This window comes from Panicum virgatum, chromosome 6N (genome assembly GCF_016808335.1).
Source record: "Panicum virgatum strain AP13 chromosome 6N, P.virgatum_v5, whole genome shotgun sequence".
Lineage (NCBI taxonomy): Eukaryota > Viridiplantae > Streptophyta > Magnoliopsida > Poales > Poaceae > Panicum > Panicum virgatum.
The window spans coordinates 39,158,074-39,170,587 of record NC_053150.1 but is presented as its reverse complement, the minus strand read 5'-3'; the positions used below and the strand labels follow the sequence as shown (position 1 = coordinate 39,170,587).

The 12,514-nt window shown below is 41.2% G+C and overlaps 1 long non-coding RNA gene across 1 annotated transcript; it reads left to right on the top strand.

Annotated features, from left to right (window-relative positions):
• The first annotated feature begins 2,572 nt into the window (after positions 1-2,572).
• Positions 2,573-4,728, top strand: LOC120678746. Its single transcript, XR_005676727.1, has 3 exons — positions 2,573-3,040; positions 3,680-3,764; positions 4,356-4,728. It is a non-coding gene; the product is annotated as an uncharacterized LOC120678746 (long non-coding RNA).
• The last annotated feature ends 7,786 nt before the right edge of the window (positions 4,729-12,514 follow it).

Here is a 12,514-nt window from a genome sequence, read left to right as displayed (position 1 = left end):
GGGTCGCCGCGGTCGCGAGGCCGGTAGAGGCTGCCACGCGGTATCGGGCTTGCGAGTTGGGTTGTGGAGAGGGGGAGCAAAGGTACTCGGGGAAGACGGGGAGAGGTGTGGCCTCGGGCTTGTGAGTTGCGTTGTGCACAGGGGGACAGAGGGACTCCGGGAAGAAGACGGGGAGAGGTGTGGGGATCAGTGTTTAAAATAGCGGGCTAAGACATTTAGCGTTTGGCGTTTGTAGATACTAAGAAAGGCTATTGTGGGCTATAGCCTAGGTAACCCATTTAGTGGTTTTGTAAATATCATGTGTTGAAAAATCGAGGCATCTAACCTTTATACCGACTTCTAAGAAGTTATACCTAAGTAGTTTGATACCACTTCTTCCATACCACACTACATCAAGAAGACCTTTACCTAAACACTAATATGAGAGACCAACTCTATATGAAAACTCAACTATTTATTCACCATAACTTATTACAACACATGACTCATGCACTCTTTATGCGGCTACCCTATCATGACACTACTACACTACATAACAATCTTGACATCTCCATTTGAGACCTCTTATGCCATGGTAGGGGAGTGGAGTACCCCTACTTATAGGACTTCGTGGCTCATATAGTTCTTCTATGTGTCCATCTTCCGCACACTTCTTTACAAATATCTAACTCTAGAATTTTCTTCATACTTATGTAACCATACAAATATTTAATTTCTAGAGTATTCCATATTTCACCAAGAAGTATGGTGGCCATCACTACAAGAAATCTCTTAATCCATGTCAATTTTTTCGTGACATTTATATAAAGCGTCATAAACTGGCAAAATCTATGACGATTTAAGAATTTTCGTCACAGATTTGCAAATGGCCCATTTGGACTCCAACTCGGGCCCAGTTTCTATGACGAACCTTTGATAACCGTCATGGATTGAAAATTAAAATCGTCACAAATTTGATACTATACTCAACCACAAATTAATTTGACAAAACAAATATGTTGCTTACTTTAAAGAAAATAAGATGTATTACTTTTTTTTCTTAAAAAAATGTGGGTGTTGTGCAAGGTAGGAAATAAGAAAAAATAAGTTGCCTTCATTTGCATGTGATGGAAGAAAATAAATTCTCCTGCAGAATTGGTGAATAAGAAAAATAAAGAGCTGCTCACCAAAAAAAAGATAAAAAATGGGGTAAAATAAGAGAGAATGGAGCATTCGAACCATGATCTCCAAGACCAGGCCGCCGCACCTTACCACTGTTCCAAACCTTCACTTGTGAAATAGTTTGGTATTATTCTTTATATACTAATATATGTGCTTTAATTTAGAAAAATAATAAAAACCTGCGCCTTATAGGGCATCGAGCACTGCAGGGATTCGAACCCGGGGCAAGGCGTTAAGACCCGAGTGCACTACCAATGCGCCAGACGTTCACTGGTGAATACGTAGAATAATAACTGTTTTATATAATAGTGTTACAACGTGGCCCTACAGTGAAGAACAGATGTGTGGATCATCTTTTTCTTTTTGATCCGGAATTAAATTTTGTAATTAGTATTTCTTCCTCATATGAACTCCAAATTTGATGGTTCTTTTTTCTAAATTTTTCTAAAATCTGGATCTTTTATTTAGTGGCCTTTATTTGTACATTAATTGCTATATTTAGATTGTTTTCATAATACATTTTTTATTCCAATTAAATAGAGAATTGAAAAACATGTTTTTTGCATAACAATTGCTAATGTAACTTGATATTTTTCATTGTTATGGTCAACATAAGGTGGTGTCCAAATTTGAGGTGCATACAAGTTCGAACATGTTATGAGGTATTCAAATATCAAAGTTTGACTTGAAATATATGAAACTATGTGAGAGAGGTATCTATTTGTGAACAATGTATAGTGACATACTATTAGAACGACTTGATTTTTTTATGGGAAGCTAAAAGACCAAAAATATGTTGTCATATCAATTTATATATTTTTTTACTAGATTTGGATATTACTGTAATTATTGTATGGTAATTCGGAAAAAGAAGTTTGAATTATCTCTAGAAGACAATTGAATTTTTCATCAATCTTCGAGACAAGGGACACAATGGAACATATGAGCCTAAATATAATTTCTTTGCAATTTTTTGTATTTTTTTGGGGTAGGGGTACACATAGTTCAAATTGTAATTACTTTCAATAAACATGCAGAAATTCATTTAAACCATGAAAAATAGTAAATAAGTTTGAAAATTATCAAAACTTCTACAAGACAATTGATATGTAGTCTATTATATTCAGAAAATATCTTAGTGTACAGAAGATAATTATTTTTATATGTTACTTCACTATGGTACAATAAAATAGGAAAATAAAGAAAAATGTTAAATGGGCCGAAACAGTAGCTAGGGATGTCTTCCATCAAAGCCCAACTTCTCCCGACCGTCCATCTCCGATCCAACGACTCAAATCGATCCGTAGTTTTATAAATAGGCAAGCAAACCTAGGTCAGCCTCCCTCACATCCCTCTTCAGATTCTGCCGCCCGCCCGCCCGCCCTCCGCATCCGCCACACCCCGCCGCCGCCCCTCCTTCCTAGCTGCTTGCAAGGGGACGAGGGTGCAAGGGCGCCACACGCCACGCACACGTACCACGCTCCGTCCTCATCCGCCTCCCTCTCCGCTAGTTAGCCCGCGCGCAGCTCGTGTGTAGGCGGTGACGCGACCTCACCACGGATCCACGGCTTCCTCCGCAGCACCGCCTCGCAGGACGCTGCCGAGTTCTTCGTCAACGACCTCCTCAATGTCTGGGCCGACCTCGTCCCCTTCCGCCTGGGCTGCTCGGCCGCCGAAGAGGGCAACGAGGACAGCCGCGCCCCGGACCTCCCCTTCATCCCTAGCGCTACCCTGCCCGGGAACCTACAACACGGCGGCGTCCGCGACGTTCATGTCTCCGGCTCCTACAACGGGCTCCTGCTCCTCTGGTGCCCGATCCACCACCCAGTGGGGGCACTGCGCCTGCAACCCGCACGTTCTGGAACGGGAGCTACTTCAGGTCCTATTGGAACGGGAGCTACTTCAGGTCCTATTGTCCCCCCTTCTGTGCCCCAACTGCTTGCTGAAATCCCTTGCAAGGATAGAAAGGATATTATTTTGTGAATCTGTACACCAACTATAGAGTAATGTACATTATTTTTTAAGATTTATTCAAGTGCTAGCGACATGAACATCACTAGTAATTGTAGATAGCTTGAAGTGAGTTAGCAGGTTCAGATTTGAGCACAGTATGGGTGCGAGATATGCGTGCTCTTGTTTATTTTGAGTTTGACAAAAAATGTAGTATATTATACAAATGTTTTCCCCCTCCATTATACGGATCTATCTCCAATCTGTGTGTGTGCCTGTTTGATATCTCGGCTTTGTCTCTTTCAGTTCATATGTTTCCTGAGATGGACAAAGCACAAATTAATGTTACAGAAAGTGGTTTACTTGATCCTAAATAGAAAATCCCTCAGCTGAATATGGTCATTTCCACATATCATATACATAAAAGGATTATTTGTATCATGGACTTTGTTAGAGATCTCGACCTCTGCCTTTACTACTCTGAATAAATAAACATTTGCAATCCTGTTTAGGTGTCGCATATATTTGTGTCAAAACAAGGTTTTATCATATGATTTGTTTTGTTCAGTAAAGCATAGGTATATGCATGGTGGTCACGGTGGCAGACACAGGATTCAGAGAGTAATCACAACACTCAGTTCTTACTTAGCAAGGTCTAGATATCCCTTTGCAATAATATAATATTGCTTCTTTATTGTCTGCTATATCACTCTATACTTGAAACTTATAATGATGCAGTAGCTGATCTATAAATTCAATTTTTTTTGTTTCATTCATGTGCAGTTCCTTTGCGTGATAATTACTGAATACACTACTTTACTTATCTACAGTACACATGCTGGCTCAGCACTCCTTTTTCACACTGATCCATAACAAGTTTTCACACATGCTGTATTATTCTTCCTAGGGTGACAATTACGCTATATAGATCCTTTGCTTCATTTGTTTATTTCTGATTTTATCTTACCCATGCCAAAGTGAGATTAAGATGATGCTATTTGTACAGTAGAACATATAAAGGAACCATTCATATCAGCTTGTTGATGTTTTTATGTTTGAAGCTTATCAACCAGAGCTCCTTATTTGATGTAGTATATTCGAAGCTTCAAATAAAAATGTTTGTCCTCAATTTACTTTGAAGAGACATGGATGTTTGTAACTACCATCTTTCTTTTGAGCAGCCAATCTTTTGGATTCCCTGCAATTCTCAATAGTTAACTATGCGTTGACAATAATTTCTGTAGGTGATTTAAAGGGTTAAAGAACTGCTAGTTAGAATAGAAGAGAAGCCTCGCAGAGTAGAAATCATTGGTAGCCAAATGTGCTGCCACAACACTCTCATCAAAACTGATAGGTGGTGCAAAAGAATTCTTTGCTTCCTTAGTTGTTGCTGGTGGTTCATACTCTTGATGAAATCTATTTTTTGTTGTTTCTGGTGTATTTTGTTGTCTATGATCCTGCAATGCTAGACTGCTAGTTTTGATACATGGAAAAAAATGTATTGATCCATTATTCTGGTGTCATGATGCTGGGATGCTAACATTATTGATATGAGGTTATAATTTGGGTTGTAATAGCTTATTGTGACTTTTGGGCTGGAATTTTTGTTTTGGTAAATGAGCTGTGTATAAATTAGCAAATATTAAATATTGGGCTGAAATCAGGTCCACTCTGAATTAGGCCCATTCAAAAATGGGTTGCAAGGCTGATGTCACTCACCACATCACTTGCAATGTCAGCACCACATTCCACGTCATTGCCATGTCAGCAGCCATGTCATTGACCACGTCAATTTATATGTCATCATTGCTATCCACGTCATCGCTAAGTCAACAGCCACGTCATCCTCCATGTCATCAATGTGTGACATGGCAATTGAATCTGTGACGAAAATTATACTGTTCGTGATGTTTATTTTCGTCATAGAAACCGGGCTTGGGTTGGGCTTCAGGGGGCCCGGAGACATTCTATGACGGTTTTAAAACGTCATGGATCAAGCAATCCATGACGAAAATTTAAGAAACGTCACGAGATGTGATCTATGACGCTCAATACATGACGCTATTTGAGATCGTCATAGATACTATTTTATGACGGTTTTTTAGTGATCTGTGACGAAATTTAATCGTCATGGATCAATAGATTTTTTGTAGTGCATATTTCATGCATACTCTCTAATCTTCTAGGAGCTTCTCACAATTATGCATTTCTACTTCAACATTATGCATAAATCTCTGAATTGCATATAAATATGAAATTAAGAAAATTTCATATACTGAAGTACGTCTTGGGCTTCATTCCCTCGTTACATCGTTGAAAAAATACTAAATTTTGTGAATGACAAAGTTCAATACTAAACTAACAATAAATAAAAACTACTTATATGATTTAGCTGGCTAAATAACTCTTAATTTAGCGGCTATAGCGGGATGTAGCCTGCTATTAGCAGATTTAGCCTTTTAGAGCTAAGACACGGATGTCCTAGCTTTCTTCTCTCTCAAAGGCTATAGCAGACTATAGCGGTGGCTATAGCTGCCTCTTTAGAACCTTGGTGGGGATTGGGAATGGCGGGTTTGGGTTGGGAGGAGGTCTGGAGGTGGTAGGATTTTGAAGGAGTTAGTTGCGGCGGCGGGGCCAGGAACGGGCCCACCCGGTGCCAAGTCGGTTACTTGGCGGAGAGCTGGTCACGCCGTGATCATGCTTCGATAAAAAAAGTATCTGATGGCCAGTTGTGTGTCGGAGTTTGCCGTTGTAGCGCCCTGGTGTACCTTTACCCCCATTTGGCATGCGAGGTTCACTTCGCTACTCTACGTCTCTATGTCACCATCTCTTTTATTTCCTTTTAGAACTAGCTTCCTAGAAAGGCTATGCATCGCGCGGGGATACCATCATCTGAAGCAGGAGTAGCACAACATTCAGTCCATTATAACTTTAGAACCATGTTGTTTTTTCTATATTTTTAGACTCCAAGCTGCAAGCGTGTAGCATGCTTCCCAACTTCTTTGTGTTTATTTCTCCAATTCTAATTTTTCTTTTTCATTTCTTTTTCCGTCTATTGCTTTGTATTTATTATTAATTTATTTTCTCTTTCCCTCTTTTTCATTCTAAAGCTCATATACAATCAAATGTTCTATAACGATGACGTTCGATTTGTAGATAAAATTGTTCTGTGAAGTTGACCCATTTGTTCGCGATGTTTGATATTTTTTTCATTGTACATTATTATGTGTTCGTTTTGCTTAAGTTTTGTTCACCTTGTTAAATTAGTTGTTCCCAGGATCCGAAATGAATTATTTAGTGTAAAAGAAAATATTTTAAAAAATTTATCGTGCAAACATATGCAAGTGTGATCTTGTTTTGAAGATTTTGTCATAAGAAAGATAAAGGTGTCATCCAAATTTAATTTTGATGCTTGGTTTAATACTTATAACTTCTATTAGTTTCGAAATTGCATGCATGTGGGTGATGTAGTCATCCCAGTTCTCTTGCCATATCAAGAATCTTTTCTCTTTAAATGGGTCTAATTGGAGCCCAAAATACCGCTGCTTGAGGTGATGGTTTACCCAAGGACCGGGATAACGCGCAACAAATCGAGCATTAAACAAATCGCGTGACACCCTATCTTGAGCTATCACATTAACCTGAGCTACTGAGAGCGCATCTTCCCTTACCCTGCTGGCACGTGCCCCATGCATGGTTCTTTTTTTACATGCAACTTGTTTTAAAAAAATACTTTATCTCCTTTATACGATCTTCGTTTTGAATACCGATTGCACCGTTGTATTCACTCGATGAGACGAATAAAACTAGATCCAACTTGCATATATTTTCAAGATGTTTTGGACTAGTAGCAATTTATGCGTGAAATATAAGTTTCATATTATTGAATAAGTTGCTACAATATACATATATAAGTTGCTATTTATTATACAAATAATTTGTCACAAGACAAAAGGTGTCATAGGCATAAGTTGCCATATATATATACATTATAAAAGTTATCACAAAAAATATAAATTATGACATAAGTTGCACCAAAATACAATTTATTATAAATATTAGTTGTCATAAATAGAATATGGCATATATTTAAATTGTCACAAACATAAGATGTCATACACATAAATAGTCACAAACAAGTTGTAAATTCCAATACATACATAAGTTGCTGTAGAAAGAGAGAAAGTCGTCACATAAGTTGCCATAAAAAAGAAGTGTGAGCCACATGAGCAAGTCTGGTTCAAGTCAAGACTGATTATGGATGCGAGATGCGTCTCAAAGCAGAATGCCATAAAGAAACGAAGGGCTGCTTGAGGGTAGGTGCGCACTGCGTGGGGGGTGTATTTAGGCGCTAGACCGTGGCTATATATATGCACATAAGTTGATACTATATTCATACTAGCAACTTATATGTGTATATCATAACAACTTATACATATATATCATAGCAACTTCTTCGATAAATGTGAAGCTCAATTTACACATAAGTTGCTTCTATTGTAAACATCTTCAAAATATATGTAAGTGGGATCTAGTTTTGTTTGTCTCGTCAAGTAGAATACAGTGGTGCAATCAGTACTCAAAACGGAGCTCATACGAGAAATATAAATATTTTTAATAGAAAAACTTCATTTAAAAAGGTGGAACAAGAGAGCATAAGGTACAATAACAACAGTGTGCAGGGGCACATGGAGTTGTTGGGCCATGGGCTCAAGGCAGATCAAAGGATCTGGCATATAGGATTTTCTGGGATGCAAAAGCCAGATGCGGGATGGCGGGGTCGTGCGCTCGCACATGAGTGGTCAAGTTTTCCAAAAGATTTGATAGCTGACACATGAAGTTGGTGGGTTGTGAATGTATACCAGGCCAGAGGTGGGACGGCGCGGTCGCATGACTAGTCACCATGTAGCTATTTCCTTTACCCAACCATCACCTCAAGCGACGTATAGCCGCGCCCAACGCCCCCCACCCCCCCAATCGTCGCCTGCGCTCTTTTTTTAGCAATTTAAAACTTGATGGGAAGGTGCAGACTGCACCCCCCCCCCTTTGATTTAAGAAGATGTGAGACTCGAACCTGAGCTGGCTGTCTAAGAGCACGCTCTCCTAGCCACTAGGCCGCGAGAGTGCTCACCCTCCTGCACTCTCAGCGTTTGCTCCAGCAGTTCCCCGCCTGTCATGGCATCTAGGCTGTCTTTTCCCAACCCCGACACAGATATCTCATCCCAACACCCCCTCCCCTCCTCCTACCTTCCCCCGCCATGGCTTCTTCTTTGGCTCTGATGTTCCTTCTATCAACACTCCCCCCAATCGTGCACCAGCCTCCTCGCTGCCACCCAACCTAGTCTCCTCTTCCAAAACTATGCTCTTTCCCTTTCTTACCGGAACAACCTCCTCTCTGTTCCGTGCTCCCTCCTCTCTAGTGTTGTTTCATTCCTTTTGGATCACTATGGATTCCATGCCTTCCTGTGTGCTCCATTGTTTCAGACTACCTGAACTTCTGCATGGGCTCCAAGGCTGACTCCTTCGACATCTTCTTGGTTCCTAGATTCTATGTCCTGCTCGTCCGCTCGTCCGTTCTTTCTTTGATTCTACATCTGCAAGGTCTCTCACATGGTGGATTGCCATTACCAGAAAATGCACGTTGCGCAATGCCCCAAAATCGTCACAATAAGCCCATTTTCGTTGCAATATAAAGGAAAATCAACAAATTAAGGGTCGTTTGGAAAAAAATCTGGGCGTCGCATATACCTGGGAGGCTATAGGCTATCTCATCGCATTGATTTCAGTTGGGATAATGCAGGTTTGTTACAAGGATGGTCGGCGTGGCAATGTGTTGTTGAAGCAACAACCTTGGTCGTCGCGCTAACCAGTGAAAGGGTTGCTATAGTTGATTTTGCAACCACGTAGGTTAGATGCAATCACGCACTAGTGCAATGGAAGATTTCGGTTGTAATAGCATATATTGCAACGATATCCAGGTGCGGCAATAACTCATATGGTGTTGCAATATCCTTATAAGATATAGCAACGATTTGTCACCCGTTGCTATATCCTAAGAGGAAGTTACAACGCCAATTGAAGTCGTCGCTATACACTTAGAGGATATACCAACACCAGGACTTGTCGTCGCTATATCTTTAGAAAATATCACAACGCCAGGAAGAGTCATTGTTATATCCATAGAGGTTATCACAATGCCAGTTATTGGCGTCGCTATACCCTTAGAGGATATCACAATGCCAGGACATGTCGTCGCTATATCCGTAGAGGTTATCACAATACCAGTTATTGGCGTTGCTATACCCTTAGAGGATATAACAACGCCAAGACGTGTCGTCGCTATATCCGTAGAGGATATCACAGCGCCAGTTGTAGCTGTCGCTATACCATTAGAGGATATCACAGCGCCAGTTGCAGCTGTTGCTATATCCTTGTAGGTTATCACAATGCCAATTGCAGCTGTTGCTATATCCTTGGAGGATATCACAACGTCACTTGAAGTCGTCGCTATATACTTATAGGATATCCCAACGACAGTACTGATATCGCAAGCATATTCATCCATAGGTTCAGCAGCACGAACAATAGTTTTTCTTTTTATGAAATCAGTATCCAACCCTCTACGAAACACGTGTTCTTCAACCTATTCTCTGGACATGTATGCCATGCCTCGACACATGCAACATGGACATGCTGCTGTCTCTCCTGCATATGTTCCTTCAAAGGTATGTTCAATGAATTTCTCAAACCCAACATGCCAAGCAGGATCTGTGTTAGGCAAAAACATCCAACTATAATCTTTTTGTGACATATTGCAAAATCCAGGTAAGCAAGTAACCTTTGCAAAAGTGTGCTAACAGTAAGTATTAATTAAAACAATAAAATACGTGAATATACATGAATAAATATGAAAGATCGCATTTCATGATGGATATATACCTTAAATTCAGGGATTCAGATGAGATCGATTCCTTCAAGCAGGGAACACTAGAGATTCGTTGGCACGTCGATCAATTTCCTCGCCGGCCCTAGGCACGCTAGCATTGCCTTTGGGGACCGTATCCTTCAAGCAGGGAGCACTGGAGACTCGTCGGCAAGTTGGGGATTGTAGAATACCAGGGGTCTCGCCGCCACACGTGTGTTGCGTAGTCTCATCACTATTTTGTGTGGGCCTCAGGGTTTTCTTTTTGGTTGTTGCTATAGCCTAGCCTTATTGCAACGATTTCTTATTTTGTTGCTATATCTAATCCATGCTGCAACGACCCTTAGGTTCGTTGCCATATCTCTTAGCCTCGTTGCAACGACCATTAAATCGTTGCAATACAATTACCACATTGCAACGCCTCTGGTTTGTGTCGTAATATCCAAGCCTCCATTCCCAACAACCTGATATGCGTCACAACATCTATGCTTCCATTTGCAACGACTAAATTTTGTGTTGCCATAACAAGGATCTATTGTAATAGTAGAGAATAGTAATAGCAACGCTTCATTTTGGTTGTGACATTATCAAAAATAGCAACCAATCCAAGAAATGTTGCATTAGCCTCACCTTACATGCAACGCATATTTTTTTCATTGGGAATACCCCACCTTGTTGCAATGATCAAAAATATACGTTGTGATATCTCCTATTTATAGCAACCAACAAAACTTTAATCGCGACACTAAGATTTTGGTTGCAACAAGTCACCCTAACGCAACCAAAATCGCCTGCCGTTGCTCTAAACGTACGTATCGCAACAAAATTATGGGTGTCGCAATAAAAACCGGTCGCTTTAGCCAGTTTTTCTGGTAGTGTGCCCTTCTTCCATGCCTTGTTGGCGGACTTGTGCTCCGCTCTCCATAACACCATTTTTTAATTTCAAATTCAAACTCTACTTCAATTTTCCTCGACTCCTGGGTCGAGTAATTCACCCTCCAACTCTTGCTAGACAAGCATGCACTGTTGTCCCCCCACCGATTGCCCCCTTCTCCTTTAATTAATTGTTTTTGTTCCCCGATTCGGCTCCGCCATCCATGTAGAACGACTGCACCGCACGTTTGTCAGACCCGGAGCAGCGGGACTGCTCATAGACATAGAATGTTCTAGAGTAAGAGATAACGCATAGATGTACCTTACGTCTTATGTAACTACCCGAATAGACATAGAACTAGCTGTAGTACAAGGAAACTATTCGGCCAGGTTGTAGTTGGACTCCAACAGTACTCGGCGAGGACTTTCCATGTAACCTTATCCCCCCAGAATATATAAGGACAGGCAAGGACCCCTCCAAACAAGAGACAACTATAACAATCTCTAAGAAAATATAAGAAACCACACAGGACGTAGGATATTACGCACCTCGCGGCCCGAACCTGTCTAAATCCTTGTGTTCTTTGCACCATCGAGTTCCAGAGCTAGTCGATCCCTTGCCTACAATTCTACTGCTAAGGGTATCCCTGAGCAGACTTGGCGGCTAAACACCAACAACGTCCCCATGGTGTTCATCGACAACCTTTTTACGTTTCAGTCCTAAATTAGGATGGAATTCTTCCTTGCCCCTGTTCTCAGTCCCGCTCCTTTTGTGCGTCTGCCATCAATTCCTATCTCTCATCGTCCCCTCCTGTCGCCACCACTCTCTTTCTCATGCCCTGCCAGCGGACTTCTTCCGCTCCCTCCTCTCTTGAGGCGACAACTGTGATAAATTCTTATGCTTCCGTTGTTGCCTCCCCTCCAAGCCGTCTCGCTACCCTAGAAAAACCCTTCCCCATCCCATTGATATCTCCAACCGGTGCTTCGCTGCATTGCTCGCGATCATAGGTGTGCTGCGTGCAGAGATCCAATACCATGTTATTGGTGCTGGACGTCTGGCCACATTGCATGGCATAGCCATGCATTGCCGGGGTGGGGGTATCTATTGGCTAGGTCCTGAATTCATATAATAAGCTATGGTGGGTGTGCATGCATGCATGGGATGCTATGGGCGCATTTGGTTCACTTCCCACCTCAACCTGGCTCGCTGCAGCGATGCAGGCTCCCTTTGGCCAGGCTTGCCAAGTACAGCAGCTCCTTGATTGGTTTCCGTATCCATGCAGCCAGGCTCAGCATAGAAATTGTTTGGTTGCCTCCATAACCGTCCCTCAATAATCTTTTCTCCTCTGCAAATCTGTTACGTTTGCTCTCACTTGCTAGTACAAGTATTGACATTGAAACTCTATTTTGAGTTCTTCAGAAAAAAAACTCTATTTGGGCAAGTAGCAATGGTTTCTGCTGTCCAGTTTTCTTACGGGTTGAGCAGAAATTGTGTAGCGTATGGCCAAGGTTAAGCATAATTCTATAGAAAAATAACCCAAATACTATAAAATGATCCGAACATGCCCAGATGAAGCTCAGGGTGTCTTCCACGAAAAAGAAAACAGA